The sequence below is a fragment of the Oryctolagus cuniculus genome, chromosome 16 (assembly GCF_964237555.1).
Source record: "Oryctolagus cuniculus chromosome 16, mOryCun1.1, whole genome shotgun sequence".
NCBI classification, from domain to species: domain Eukaryota; kingdom Metazoa; phylum Chordata; class Mammalia; order Lagomorpha; family Leporidae; genus Oryctolagus; species Oryctolagus cuniculus.
In genome coordinates, this window is record NC_091447.1 from 7,231,970 (window position 1) to 7,247,747 (window position 15,778).

The following is a 15,778-nucleotide window of genomic DNA, read 5'->3' on the forward strand; positions in this document are numbered from 1 at the left end:
TTGGGACAAATGGAGAGCAGAGGCAGGAAAATCCTCTCACTTCCACCATGCACAACACATTCCTTGGTTTTCCAATCTGCCTTCAAGCAACTGATGACCTAATTGGAGATGTGTCAAATTTTCTCCTTACAAAACATGAGCCACATTTAACCACTCATAAGATGATATTATAATAAAATGGACCAAATTCTGTCTAGAAGACAATTTTAGATATGAAATTTAGTAAGTTCTTAACACACATCCTTGAGGTCTAAGTATAAACAGAGTGATTTTCCATTTTTTAAGCATTATTTATTTATTTGAAAGGCAGAGCAAGTGATAAAGGGAGAGAGAGAGAGAGAGAGAGAGAGAGATTGATTCTCCATCCACTGGTTCACTCCCCAAATGACCACAAAGGCCCAGGGTTGGGTCAACCAAAGCCAAGAGCCAGGAACTCCATCTGGATCCTTCTGCTACTTTCCCAAGAGCATTAGCAGGGAGCTTGTTGGGAAGCAGAAGAGCCTAGAATTGAGCTGGCTCTCCAAGATGATGCCTATGATGCAAGTTGAGGCTTGACTGGTTGCAGCACAACAACAGCCCCTTAAACAGAATCATTCTTAAAAAAAGAAAAAAAGTACAACTTGGTATATGAACCTTTCCACAACCCAAGTGTTTAGCAAATGGACAATAGAAGTCCAAGCTCAAACTAAGTGTGTACTTACTGGCTTTTTGATTTCTAGTTAGATATGATCTCCTTGGGGCAAAAGCAATGCTTTTGTCCATTTAATATCGTACTTACTCCAAAGTGGAATACATAAGTAAAATTGTGATCACGTGTCTTAAAATATGAATGTAATTTTAAAATATTTCTCATCACATAAAATAAATATAAGATGCATAATGCCCTAACCAGCTAGCTAACAGTACTAAATCTTATAAAATATCACATAAAAAAACAAATAAGCAAATAAACTTAAAAAAAGAAAAAGGAAGGAACCAGGAGGATTGTGATCCTGAAGCCAAATAAAGAAAATTTTTATATATATAATATATATATTTATATATATATAAATAAATATATATATAAATAAATGTATATATAAATAAATAAATGTATATATAATATATATGTGTATATATAAAATAGGGTCCAGCATTGTGGAGCAGCAGTTTGAGCCACTGCCTATGACATCTGCATCCCAGGAGTACCCAGCTAAATCCTGTCTGCTTCAAATCCAATACAGCTCCCTGCTAGTGCAACTGGAAAAGCATCAGATGATGGCCCAACACTTGGGCCCTGCCACCCATGTGGGAGAGCTGGATGGAGTTCCAAGCTCCAAGCTTCAGCCTGGCCCAACTTCAGTTGTAGTCATTTGTGGGGTGAACCAGTGGGTATAAGATCTCTCTTTCTGTCTCTTTCTCTCCCCCTCTCTCTTTAATACTGCATTTAAAATAAATAAATCTTTTTTTAAAGCTTTAAAAAGTAACAATAATCATTTGGAGATATCATTCCATCTCTCTTCTTAAGAGTTCAAGACCTCCTTACCATGCAGTATATCCCTGAGATGTGGGATAGGAGACATTCTTAAGAATAAAATGTGTGCCTATCATGGAGAAAAAAACTATACACATATACCAGGTAAAAAGTAATGACATTCAGCTCTAGTAAGTCATGTCTAACTTATCCTCAGGGAAATGCCAACATAGTCAAGTTAAAGGGCACATTTATTTCTGATTTATAATCATCTTTCAGCTTGGATACAACCATCTTTATCAGGTGGACAGACACGCAACCCTTCCGCAAGCCCAAAGGTGAGAAACGATATAGAAAAATTAAGGTGAAGCCTTTGTTGAAGATTAGCTTTTAAAAAAAAAATGACAAATGTAAAATGCTATGCCTTCTAAATGATCTCTTCAACCACATTTGTTTGCTTTTCCATCTGGTGAAGTTAATTATTCCAAGAAGTACAAAAAATTATTATTTCTTGGACTAACTCCTTTCCTTCCTGTCAGCTTGGGGGAAGTCTACGTGAAGAAGACACTGCATCATGGAAACCCAGTAGACGAGGCACAGTAATGTAAACACGCTGGTTCTGCCTTGTGCCAGAACCTGAGTGAGCAGACCGGAAAGCGTCCTGGGTCTCAGAGCTGCAGCAGCAGCAGCGGGCTTGCATCAACCTCTCAGCGCACTGGCTGTTTTTTCCTCTCTTCGTGGGATCACAGTGTTGGTCTCACTGACTGCAGCATTGGCACTGTCCACAGCTCCCCCTCATTCACAGGCTGCATTGTTGGGCTTGTTTTCTGACTGCCCGCCTCTGGCCAGCACAACAGCATTTTGTGATCCCTCAAACACAGGTGGCTGGCACTTCACAAGGAGACGCAGGGACCAGGTGAATTATGTCACAGATGACATGTGACTGTCAGGTAGGTGGTACTGCCACAAGGCTGAGCTACCAGGCTGTAAGTGGAAGCCACAGTCTCTTACCCACATTTCTTGAGCCATAGATTTGTCAACTTCCGCCCTGGAAGATCATTTAGCCTTCCTGGCAGTGTGTAAGCAAAACTTCCTTGATGACTTGTCTTTTTAACTTTTGCTTGGTCTCTCTGGCAGACAACAAGGTCAGTCCTGCTCAGAACATTCAGATCACAAGCCCCTCTCACAAGCATTCGTGTTCTCACGTGAATCAAAAGGATTTGTGCCAACTTGGAGCCACCCTGGGCCTGCAATCTGTGGCTGATTATTCTCTGTGTGGGGACAAGGAGCTCTTCCCTTGAGTCAAACCACTCTGGAAACTGACAGCAAAGCCAGTGAATTTTTTCTCATGAGCAATGCAATTTGAATGATTCATGGTTAGCACATTCCCTTATGTAAGCATGAATGAACAAATTCACATTGAAGAAAGCCTATTCCCTTGTATTTATTTGTGTTTCTTTGAAATGGATCCCCTCTGACTTTTGCAAGATTCAGAGCACTTTGTAGACAGCATGTATACACACACACACACACACACACACACACACGACATGGCCCCGTGTTTGGAAGGACAGTCCCATGGAAGGGATCCATATGCACATCCACTGTAACTGGAAATACACAACAGGAAGATTATATATGCAGTGACAGCACTGAAGCAAAAATCAATCTGCCAGTCAATGTTGAAATACACAGTTTAGCACATGCTTGAATTCCAAGCTGAAATGGCTCACAGGGTGACATCCAGGGACAGAAATGGCCGTCATCACAGAAGCAGCCATGATGCTCTAATGAACATGACAGAGTGTAGGTGGGTGGGTGTTTTTGACATTGTCACCTAAGGGAGAGACTCCCTGTAGCTGAAGCCACACAGTGGCATTCATCAGCACACACTTGCATCCTCGCCTTCGCCATTCTGTTGTGGTTTTCACCCACAATACTTCCACTCTTTTATTAAAAACACACTCCCTGGAATTGCACTTCTGGACTGAGATTTCCCACAATTTTGATATTTTTTGCATGATTTTTGTTTTACAGTTTCTAAAGCCAATCATTTGCTGGTACTAAGGTTTCCCTTTTCCCCTTCCACCCACCGCCATTATCACCTGACTGACTATTCTTTGATGGAAAATGAGTGGGAGCTGTGGACGAGCCTCTTGGCAGATTTCGCTTCGGCTTCCATCTGTTTCCCAGCTGTTTCAGCAGAGGCAAAACGCCCTGTTTTCTTCAGCCTTCCATACTCTGTGCCAAATGGTAGGTGTTGAGGGGGTCTCTGGAAACTGCCTTCCTTTCTTCCCTTCAACCACACACAATGTCACCATCTGTAGGGTGCATTCCAACATAAAATACTGCAATTGTTACTTTTCGTCCCAGGTATTTTAGTGCACCTGTGGGTGAACCCGCACACTCTCACCTCGGGGAGGAATTGCTGACTTCTGTGTTCAGGTAGAATCCGCAGCCCCCCGAGTGTCCCACCTTGAGCTCCCCAGGACTATGCTAATGGGCAGAGTCTGCAATGCCTCCGTAGAGGATGAAAATTGCCCTCCAAGGACCACATCTGTCTGGTGTTTAGAACCTCCCCACATGTGACTTTGTATTTCCCCTAGTGCAGGAGGATGCCAAAAGATAATAATGTTTTATTAAGGACAAATCATGGGTGTGTGTGTGTGGGGGGGGGGTACTTGGCCTGTCCATGAGTAGTGCAGAATGCTTTTTTAGCAAAAGAGAAATAATAAAGTATGATTGAATATGTTTCTGGCTACTCTGGGTAAAATTATTAACTGACTGGAACGAAGAGCATAATTTACCTATGTCTGCAAAATATTAAAATGTAATGGAGCATCCATATAGCTTAGACTACAATGAATTCTTATTTCACATTCTGGAGGAAAAAAATGCATACCAGGGCTCAAGTACACTTTGGCCCTTTGGGATTTCGTGCATCAATGTTTTGTAAGCCATTCAAACTGAGTGTTATTCTGTTATTTATTAATGTGGCTGCACAGGTCTGGCAGTATAGGAAGCTAATAACCACCTTTGCATACATAGGGATTGTGGATGGAGGCAGGAAAATGTATAGAATAATCTTATTGATGCTAATAATTTTCACATTTAAACGGGAAATTGCCTTCTGATGGGCATTGATCCAACTTGCTACTCTAGCTCCTTAATGAGTGAGCATTTCAACCTCTCTCTCTCTCTCTCTCTCTCTCCCCACTCCCCCCCCCTTTTTTTTTTCAAAGTAAACAACATTCCCCAGGGTTTCTTAAATCCTCTTGCCAATCCACTCTCCATGTTGGTGAACCACAGTCATAGACTCTTTTAGTTGTGAATGTGTCTACTATACACTGGGGCTCGACAGCTACAGAAATGGCTCCAAACCATGCTGCCAGATCTAGAAAAGAATAGCTCTGAAAACATCCATTATTTCTTGTACCTCTGATGAGAGCGAAAGTACAGCTATCACAATAGTTTCTTTTAAGCCGCCCATCCAAATTTCACATACCACAACAACGAACTCCACAGATTTTTTTATGATTTATGCTAATAACTCTCTTCAAAAGGCAAAACTCAATCCACTTGCTGGACCCACATCTATTATGGGTAGAACTGTTCTTCTTGGTTATCTGGGTTCCTCATTCACCACTTCCTTGGTGAGTCATGGGAGTGTCTAATACACTCTCAGAGATGAGATAAATCAGATAAATCCCCATTTAGTTTAACTGAAGACAGATTCTGTTTTGTTAAATTGTGTAACCGATTGTATGTCTTAAATGAAACGTGCATAAATGATAGGCCATTTGTTTTTGTTAAGGGCACTGAATTTCCTCGGGGTCTAAATTGAAAGATTACTATGTGGAGCTAAACATTTTATGAAATATCCCTTCAACTTCAGCTTCTGTACTTCACTTTTTCCCATACATGTAGGATCTTTTTCATATAATTCATTCTTAAAATATAAATGAGGGGCCGGCGCTGTGGCATAGCCAGTAAAGCTGACGCCTTTGGTGCTGGCATCCCATACGGGTACCAGTTCAAGTCCTGGCTGCTCCACTTCCAATCCAGCTCCTTGCTAATGTGCAGAGCATTTCCCAAGTGCTTGGGCCCCTGTCACCCACATGGGAGATCTGCATAAAGCTCCTGGCTCTTGGCTTTGGTCTGGCCCAGCCCTAAGCCATTGCGGCCACTTGGGGAGTGAACCAGCAGATGGAAGATCTCTCTCTCTGTCTCTCATTCTTTCTGTAACTCTACCTTTCAAATAAATCAATAAATATTTTTAAAAATTGAGATAAATGTAAACGTAACATACATAAATGTATCAATATTTAGCAATAAAAATACTACAATGGCTAATTTATAGCATAAATCATGCTATACAAAGTAATGATATTAAGGGAGAAACATGGAGACTGGAGATGCTTTATTAAATCTATTCTTGCAAGGCATTTTTTTAAAGATGTGTTTTATGTATTTGAAAGGCACAGTTATAGAGTGAGAAGGAGACACAGAAAGAGAGATCTTCTATCCTCTGATTCACTCTCCAAATAGCCATAATGGCCAGGGCTGGGCCAGGTTGAAGCAAGGAGCCTGGAACTTCATCAAAATCTCCCAGGTGAGTGGCAGGGGTTCAAGTACTTGGACCATCTTCTGCTGCTTTCTTGGCTGCATTAGCAGGGCGCTGGATGTGAAATGGGGCAGCTGGGACTCAAACAAATGTTCCAACATGTGATACCAAAGGAGCAGGTGGTGGCTATCCCACCATGCTGACTCCTAGAAGGCATTTTAGAATAAAAAGAGAATTCAGATTTCCAGAATTATCATAAATTCATTGAGGGCTATAAAAATATACCAAAAAGAAAAGAATGAATTAGGTTAAGTTTCTGTGTATCTGAGAGAATAGAAAGAGAGAGAAAGAGACAAGAAAAGAGTGTTTAAAATTTTAAAATTGGTACAAATTTAATAAGTCATCATGAATTGGACATGAAACTTTTTAGACACATCGGAATTTACATAAAAATAAAACCTCCAGGTCTTTAAAGTTATCCACACCTTAGATGTAGATGTGTGCTGTGAGGTGGTAATGATCTTGCCTTGGCATTGCACTGCATTCCTGGAATAGACTGGCAACTGTTGTAACAAAGTCTCTGTTTGCTTCCTCCTCTCTCCTCTGTAATTTTGACATGATGGCAGTTATAGGAATTTAGGCCAACTTAAAATAGGTGCCCAGTCCATAACTCATTTCAACTGCCTACTTTCTGTGTCCATAAATCTATGAATCAAGTTTTGCTTCCAGTCTATTCTTAGCAGAGTTCATTTATTTGTAAATAATGGGAGTTTAAGCACGGATTTTGTTTTAATCTCATCATCTTGCCCTTTATATGATTTATTTACTATGTAATTCTTTCAGATAGACAGAGGAGTCCAACCCAATGGTCCTTCCTCCATGATACAAACACACAGTGAAATCTACAAAAATTTAAAAAGTTAATGAAATCACTTCCACAATTGAAAAAGTACATTGAATACAAAAGTGCTTTGTCAAACATTCAAAAACAGGCCAAAGACACAGAATGGGAGAATGTAATGAAATTCACTTCACTCAAATTAGTTTAAATTTAATTCTCACTAGGAACTGCGAAACACTTAACCTGGAAATGTAAACAGTGCATGTCTTCTGGGTAAATCTAAACTTTGTGGACCTTGCTACACATTTCTAGGTTGAGAAACTGGCCTCAGATGCCCACAGTGAACTTTATGTCTCTTGCTGTGTTACAGAAAGAAAGCATTGATTGCAGATATATCACAGTTGTGCATCCAACTACACAACGCATATGTGCATGGATTGTGCTTGATAGCCAATTACTTCTCCTGGTATTCTTTTGTAACTCCAGTGGGGCTGGTAATTTCCAGTGAAGGCTTTTTGATATGCAGCATTCCGTTGCATTTTTCTGGGTCACAATAGTTTAAGAGCATCCCCCTCCCATGGGTTTCCAGCAAATTCTTTCTGTTCCTTTCTTAAGTGCTTACCACATTGCACCACTACATGGAGATTTCTTCCTCTGTTTTCCCAGGTGCAGTAGCAGGGATGTACTCCACTGGAAGTGGAGCAGCCAGGACTCAGTGGGCAGCCATATGGGAAGCCAGCTATGCAGGTGGAGGCTTTAACCACTGCACCACAACACTGGCCCCGATCTCATTGTTATAATTTGTTTGGGCATTAGAAGTAGATAAAGATGATACTGATAATCACACCTACATTTAATCCAGGCAGAAGTATCAGGCAAGGTCATGAAATAGATTCTAATCTCAACACATGTTCACCATTCACCCTATATCCTGCCCTTAGTCAGCAGTTAGATTGGAGTTGCATAGTGCCACTGCCTCTCCAGGGACATGGGGAGGAAAAGAAACTCTTCTCACTAATTAACAAAAATAAGTAACTTGACAGGAGCCAGAGAAATTGTGATATGTCTGACTGCTGTCAACAGGGCAAAAAGAACTGAGCTGTCACACAATACCATGCAATACACAGAGTTGCAGTGAGGTGCCAGATAACTCAGTTCCAGTTGTGCCAGCAGCATTGAAATGCCTAGGTCACAGAACAGGTGAGTTGCCACAGAGTTTTCTTTTTATTATGGGAAACAAGTCTTTTCAGAGTGCAAGGTATGAATTTATACACTGATTCTGAGCCCAATTTGGGGGTAAGTTATTATAGTGATGAACATATTTTTGTAGTAGTAACATACACTGCTGAGCTTGTCATTTTTTTTTTCTTTTTGACAGGCAGAGTGGACAGTGAGAGAGACAGAGAGAAAGGTCTTCCTTTTGCCGTTGGTTCACCCTCCAATGGCTGCCGCGGCCGGCGCGCTGCAGCCGGCGCACCGCGCTGATCCGATGGCAGGAGCCAGGAGCCAGGTGCTTTTCTTGGTCTCTCATGGGGTGCAGGGCCCAAGCACCTGGGCCATCCTCCACTGCACTCCCTGGCCACAGCAGAGGGCTGGCCTGGAAGAGGGGCAACCGGGACAGAATCCAGCGCCCTGACCGGGACTAGAACCCGGTGTGCCGGCGCCGCTAGGCGGAGGATTAGCCTAGTGAGCCGCGGCGCCGGCCTGAGCTTGTCATTTAACTTTATGTCTGGTGTGTTTCTCTAGACTCAAAAGTCTAGGTAATTGAAGATTCTGAAATTTTTCTTATTCATCTTTGTACTCATTGTGCTAACCACCTAATTTTGAAACTGTTGGATTTTTTGTCATAATTATGATTTCAGAGGTGACCCTAAGAGAGTTGTTCTGTTATAGGAATTTAAGTAAATTTCAACTTGAAAAAAGGGGATTCTAGAAACTTTTCAATGTGCTTTTGTAGATCTCTCATAAAACCAACAGAAGATGGGGGCAGGTAAAATTACCTCCACCTTTTACCTACAATGATGTCTCTAAACGTGTTCAGACAGAAACATACATAACTAGAATATGGAAGGAGTGAACAATAATGTAATATATATTTCCAAATAGCCAAAAGAGAGGATTTTCTATGTTCTACTGTGAAGAGATGATAGGTTTGAAGTGAGAGATATGCTAATCACCCTGAATTGCTTATTGAACAATGTATACATAAATTGAAACATCACATTGCACTCAACAAATGTGTAAAATTATGTTAAAAATGTTTGAAAAAATTCCAGAACATTCCTTCCCACAACCACCAAAAAAAAAAAAAGAAAAGAAAAAAAGTAAAATACACCAAACCAGTGTCACTACTGTAACATGTAAAACCCAAAACCCAAGAGATTGCTTGTTACACTACCTGAATGAATAGACTTCACAAAGGTCTTAATTCCTAACCCCAGTGCTTCAGACTTTTGGTGTTGGACAATTCTTGCTACATCCGTAATCAGTGAAATGCAAACACCTGCAAGACAATGGTGGCCTGGCTAATGGTAGGAGGGCTAGCAACATCCCTGGTTTCTATAAGTAGGATGCCTGTAGCAACCCCCAACCTTTCCTTCTGTTGTTGTCAGATACCATACAGGACTCCCAAATGAACTTGAATTTCATAGAGAGAGTGAATAATGTTTTAGTGCATTAGAAATTTCTCATGAAATACACTACATTAAAATTATTGAGGTTTGAGGCAAAACCAGATTCAACTGAACATCTATATTTGAACTAGCTAAATCTAGCAAATACGATCCTAGTTGTGACGTGAAGTTATCTCCAGACATTGCAGTCTAGGGAGAAAACATCACTCCCAGTTGAGGTCTGCTACTTACAGATAATGTTGGGTATATGAAATCAATGACTCTAAGTTACACAACTCTCTCTAGGATGACCAACCTGAATTAGTGTGAATTTCTTATCTGAGTAATATCACCTTAATCCTAAGGCCAAGCCACTTTCTAGATTACAGGTAAAACTGCTGAAGAAGACATTTTGTCAATTAAGTACCTTTTATAACTTCAGAGCATTATCCATGCCAAGCAGTAAATTGGTTCATTTGTCTTAGCCATAGAATTGATTTTGCCATTTCCCTAAGATGTCCCTTTAGTGGTTTGATAGATTCAACAGATTTCAGAGGCAAGTATCACATATCTACAATACATCAAAGCACAGAAGAACTAGAAATAAGTCAACCATTTTGTTAAACACATATTTAATTAGAAAATATGGATTGAATTTAAGAACATTGATTTGATATGCAACAATTTTAAAAACTGAGGAAGTGCTTACAAATCATTTATTTCTACCTGCCCTAGTTATACCTGGAAAAATGATGCTTACGGTGGCAGAAGGATTTTTCAGACGTCTCAAAAAGTCCACACAATTCTAGGTGTTAAGGCAATTCTAAAGCTTGGTCATTCGGTTATAGAAACTGTTATGGTACTTATGATGAACTCCTTTAACATCTACTATCTATCCATGATCTTTTTTTTTTTTTTTTTTTTTTTTGACAGGCAGAGTGGACAGTGAGAGAGAGAGACAGAGAGAAAGGTCTTCCTTTGCCGTTGGTTCACCCTCCAATGGCCGCTGCGGCAGGCGCGCTGCGGCTGGCGCACCGCACTGATCCGATGGCAGGAGCCAGGAGCCAGGAGCCAGGTGCTTTTCCTGGTCTCCCATGGGGTGCAGGGCCCAAGCACCTGGGCCATCCTCCATGGCCACAGCAGAGAGCTGGCCTGGAAGAGGGGCAACCGGGACAGAATCCGGCGCCCTGACCGGGACTAGAACCCGGTGTGCCAGCGCCGCTAGGTGGAGGATTAGCCTAGTGAGCCGCGGCGCCGGCCTTATCCATGATCTTTTTACAGGAACAAAAGTTTCCCTGGCCATTGTGGTCATCTAGGTAGTGAACCAATGGATAGAAGATCTGTCTGTCTATCTATTTACCTACTTTCTGGTAACTCTGTCTTAAATAAATAAATAAATAAATCCTTGGGGGAGGGGAAGGAAAAAGTGGAGCAGATATTGTGGCAAAGTGGGTAAACAGCTGCCTGCAACACCAGCATCCCAAATGAGCACTGGTTTGCATCCTGGCTGCTCCACTTCCAATCCAGCTGCTTGCTAATGTGCCTGAGAGGGCAGCTGAGGATGGCCCAAGAACTTGGGTCCCTGCTGCCATGTGGGAACCCAGATGGAGATTGAGCTTGTTAATTCAACCTGGCTCAGTCCTGGCCATTGTGGCCATTTGGGGATTGAACTTGTGGACAGAAGATCTCTTTTTCTAGCTTATCTCCCTCTCTGTGTAGCTCTACCTTCCGAATAAATGAATAAATCTTTGAAATAAAAAAAATCAAGAATTTGAAAACACCTCTATTTAATTATGATACTATGAAAACTAAGACACACAAGCAGACTCTTGGTTACCCAAGAAGCCACATTCAGCTGATGTTAAGAGTACAACCTAGGGCCGGCGCCGCGGCTCACTAGGCTAATCCTCCGCCTAGCGGCGCCGGCACACCGGGTTCTAGTCCCGGTTGGGGCACCGGATTCTGTCCCGGTTGCCCCTCTTCCAGGCCAGCCCTCTGCTGTGGCCCGGGAGTGCAGTGGAGGATGGCCCAGGTGCTTGGGCCCTGCACCCCATGAGAGACCAGGAAAAGCACCTGGCTCCTGGCTCCTGCCATCGGATCAGCGCGGTGCGCCGGCCGCAGCGCGCCGGCCGCGGCGGCCATTGGAGGGTGAACCAACGGCAAAGGAAGACCTTTCTCTCTCTCTCTCTCTCTCTCTCTCTCTCACACTGTCCACTCTGCCTGTCAAAAAAAAAAAAAAATAAAAAAAAAAAAAAAAAAAAAAGATAAAAGAGTACAACCTAGAGTCGGCGCCGTGGCTCACTAGGCTAATCCTCCTGCAACGCCAGCACCCTGGGTTCTAGTCCCGGTTGTGGCGCCGGATTCTGTCCTGGTTGCTCCTCTTCCAGTCCAGTTCTCTGCTGTGGCCCGGGAAGGCAGTGGAGGATGGCCCAGGTCCTTGGGCCCTGTACCCGCATGGGAGACCAGAAGGAAGTACCGGGCTCCTAGCTTCGGATCAGCATAGCGCACTGGCCGTAGTGGCCACTTGGGGGGTGAACCAACAGAAGGAAGACCTTGCTCTCTGTCTCTCTCTCTCTCACCGCCCACTCTGCCTTTCAAAAAAGAAAAAAGAGCACAACCTTTGCTACTCACCTGCTTATTCAACCCTACTACCTTCATTTCCTGATCTTTAGCCCAGAATTGATGTGGAGAGGGTTAAATTAAGTAAGTAATTTAGATAAATGCCTGCATATTGTAAGTATTCACTGATTAATTGTAAACTCTAACCTTTAAGAGAGGACTGTAGCCTAAGGCCTTAGTATTTGCAAATAATACATTTGATACAATGAAGAATTAGAAAACTTAAAAAAATAGGAAAAATTTGTTCTTAAAATGGAACTCAGTTTAAAATGTAAGATGTTTAGTATTCACACAATGGATAACTGTGTTCTAATTCACACTGAAAAATAGATGAGCTCCTATAAGGAGCTGTATGTTATTTTCTGCCAGCCCACAAATGAAACAGAAGGTATAATTATGATTTCCAAGGCCCAGTAGCATCCACAGATGAATTTTTGTTCCCCCTGAAAGTTTCTTTGGGAAGCTTGATGAAATATAACTAATTCTAGTCTGCCCAGTTAACTGGAGTCAGATAGTATGATTGTGTGTGTGAGAGTGTGTTTGTGTAAGTATTGGTGAGTGTGTGTATGAGTGTGTTTATGTGACTGTGAGAGTATGTGTGTGTGACGAAGTGCGTGACTGTGTAAATATGGGTGGGCATGTATATGAGTGTGTGTATGTGTGAGAGTGAGAGAGTGTGTGTGTGAGGGTGTGTGTGTAAGTGTGTAAGTATGGGTGACTGTATATGAGTGTATGTATGTGTGAGAGAGTGTGTGTGTGTGTGAGGGTGTGTGTGTAAGCATCTAAGTGTGGGTGACTGTATATGAGTGTATGTGTGTGTGTGAGAGTATGTATGTGAGGATGTGTGTATGACTGTGTAAGTATAGGTGACTGTGTATATGAGTGTACGTGTGTGTGAGAGTGAGAGTGTGTGTGTGAGGGTGTGTGTGTGTGTAAGCATGGGTGAGTGTGTATATGAGTGTATGTGTGAGAGAGAGGGTGTGTGTGTGATTTTTCTCCTTTAAAGAGTCCCAGCAAACAGATACATGGATTTAATAAGAAGAGTCACATCATGCCTACATGTTAGAACATACAAAATGCTATAACTTGTACTCCTAAATGATTTTTAATCAAGAAAAAATTTACTAAAAAACACTTCTTAGCCCATTCTTTTAAATACTATGCCCTTATTATGTATAACTTTCTTCATATAGAGGGTTTGAGATGTAAATCACTCAGGTATTTCTTTTTTATTTCTGGATGATTAAAAGTCAATCATCTGCCTATTTATTTCACTTGACTTCACAGTAGAAACTGTAAATTATAAAAATAAACAATATATAAAAGTAATGATATAAAAATAAACTTAAAATCCGAGATAACCAGAGTTTCCAGCCCATGTACTAAACATCAGTTTGCTTGCATCTGCTGCTGGAAAGAAATGCCTTGTGATCCATTCCCTATTGCAGTGGCACGGGCAAGAAAGAACATTGTCTTGGGGTGAATCTTCTGCAACACATTTCTGATTGCTTTTGTAAAAGGACTTTCCCAATATGAGAATTCAAAAATCATAGACGTTCCATTTGTAGGACACTGCTTGATATCCTTCACAGATAGAATTCTGTTCACATTGACTAAGTAGTACTTGCTTTCCAAAAAAGTAAAATAGCCAAAGAGAAAATCAGTGCTCTGCAATGAAGTCAACTTCTTGTACAACTTAATGATTTCCTCAAATAACAGGGAAGCTCTGATGTAAACATGTTTGAGCAAAATAATATGCAAATGACAAAGAAGGGCTTACTCTTCCCAAAGTGTGTAAGTCGGGGTCAGCACTGTGGCACAGTACGTTAACGCGCTGGCCTGAAGCACCAGCATCCCATACGAGCGCCAGTTCGAGACCTGGCTGCTCCACTTCTGATCCAGCTCTCTGCTATGGCCTGGCAAAGCACAGGAAGATGGCCCAAGTCCTTGGGCCCCTGCACCCGTGTGGGAGACCTGGAGAAAGCGCCTGGCTCCTGGCTTTGGATAGGCGTGGTTCCGGCCATTGCAGCCAATTGCAGAGTGAACCATTGGATGGAAGACAACTCTCTTTCTGTCTGCCTCTCCTTTCTCCATTTGACTCTGACTTTTGAATAAATAAATACATATTAAAACAAACAAACAAAAAACCAAAGTATGTGAGTCATATCTCCATTGTCTTCTTCATCATTATTACTATTACTTTATATGGGGGGAGGCTGTGTGCAGGAGGGAGGGGAGAGAGAGAGAAGAAAACGTTAAGTGACATTTACTTATAAAAAATACTGAATGTGAGATCCAACTAGAGGGAATGAAATGATCATCCAAAGAATTTCTGAGTGTAAAATGTGAAGAATTGCTGACTTAGCCTGTGCAGAATACGCAAGCAAAGAAGGTGATAAGGAGACTGGGGAAGGCAGAATGGATACAGTAGTAATGATTATGAGTAACAGCAGAAGAGGCTTTCGTGTGGTGCATAAATGCCTTTCTGGAAGAGGAAGAAGAAGGTGAGGTCAGAGGCGCTGATCCTAGTGAATTTCTTTTATAAAGGAGGCTATGAAGGAAGGAAAGTGTAGGATTGGCTTACATGTGTGGAGAAGGGGGAATGGGGAATTGACTATCTTGCTGAAATAGGAAACTCAAAAATAAAGTATCTTTTAAATACCATTTGATACTATAATCCCTTTTAGAAATGTGTACACATAGCCTATACCCTATGGTGAAAGTGTGATAAGTGTCATATTTGACATGTGACAATGACGAGTAGTTTGCTGTACAATGTACTTTGAAATACACAGATTAATATGACATACTGCCTATCAGGAAGTACCTTACAATCAAGTTGGGGATAGGAGCAACTTAAAATTAACCATAAATAATTATAAATAGTAGTCCTCAGGGTACTATCAAACTATCATGTGTTAAGGATTGATACTTTGGGATTTATAACCTTTTTCTTTGCTAGAGCAATCTATGGGAAATGGCAATGATAATGCCATGGAGTGGGCATTTTGTTGAGCTGTTAAGAAGCTGCTTGGGGGCCGGCGCCATGGCTCAATAGGCTAATCCTCTGCCTTGCAGCGCCGGCACACAGGGTTCTAGTCCCAGTCGGGGCGCCGGATTCTGTCCCAGCTGCCCCTTTCCCAGGCCAGCTCTCTGCTGTGGCCAGGGAGTACAGTGGAGGATGGCCCAAGTGCTTGGGCCCTGCACCCCATGGGAGACCAGGAGAAGCACCTGGCTCCTGGCTTCAGATCAGCGCGATGCGCCAGCCACCACGGCCATTAGAGGGTGAACCAACGGCAAAAGGAAGACCTTTCTCTCTGTCTCTCTCTCTCACTGTCCACTTGCCTGTCAAAAAAAAAAAAAAAAAAAAAAACTGCTTCGGATACCCACATTTCATACTGGAGGGCTTGGGTTCAAGACCTGGCCCTGCCTCCAATTTCAGCTTCCTCTGACTCCCATTCTGGGAGGCAGCCCCAAGTGCTTGGGGCCCTGTCTCCTCAACGGGAGATGAGGTTTAAATTCCTAGCCTGAGACTTTGGCCTGATCCAGCCAGGGCTACTGCAGGCATTTGTAAAGTGTATCAACAAATGCAAAGTCTCTCTCTTTCTTTTTGCCTTTCAAATAAACAAATAAATACACATTTTAAAAGGGAAATTTAATTTCACTATTACATATACATTTCAGAGAAT

At 42.0% G+C, this 15,778-nt stretch overlaps 1 protein-coding gene across 1 annotated transcript in view; it reads right to left on the minus strand.

Moving 5' to 3' along the window:
• MEOX2 (mesenchyme homeobox 2) overlaps window positions 1-15,778 on the minus strand; it is a 78,181-nt gene that overhangs the window by 17,775 nt on the left and 44,628 nt on the right. The window lies entirely within an intron of this gene.